The sequence below is a fragment of the Morone saxatilis genome, unplaced genomic scaffold (genome assembly GCF_004916995.1).
Source record: "Morone saxatilis isolate NCDOM2014 unplaced genomic scaffold, NCSU_SB_2.0 Contig18, whole genome shotgun sequence".
Taxonomy (NCBI): Eukaryota; Metazoa; Chordata; class Actinopteri; family Moronidae; genus Morone; species Morone saxatilis.
Window position 1 is genome coordinate 208,055 of NW_023339740.1, and position 344 is coordinate 208,398.

Below are 344 nucleotides of genomic sequence, written 5' to 3' on the forward strand. Positions count from 1 at the left end.
CCGATACTGGTATCGGAATCGGGACAACTCTAGTCTGTAGCGATGGGTGACTGTTAAATAAAATATTCATCCATGCACAGTTAGTGCCACAAACCTTCATACATCAAAGAAAAGTTGTTGTTTTTTTCAATTGACCAAACAAATCTTCATCCTATATATTGCGCATGACATCAGCTTTATCAGTGTACTTACTGCAGTTGGTCATCATTTAATACTTAATGAACAAATGGGGTGTGAAGGGAGCACTTCTTGGTTTGATGGAGTAGTAAAGTTAAAGTAGAGTTTAATTGTTGGGGAGTTGTTTGGATCCTTATTAACCCCCAGCACCAGGATATACTTCTTTT

General features: G+C 37.8%; 1 protein-coding gene across 1 annotated transcript in view; it reads left to right on the forward strand.

Annotated features, from left to right (window-relative positions):
• The window catches only part of ube2v1 (ubiquitin-conjugating enzyme E2 variant 1), a 7,523-nt gene that overhangs the window by 5,252 nt on the left and 1,927 nt on the right, over positions 1–344 (forward strand). The window lies entirely within an intron of this gene.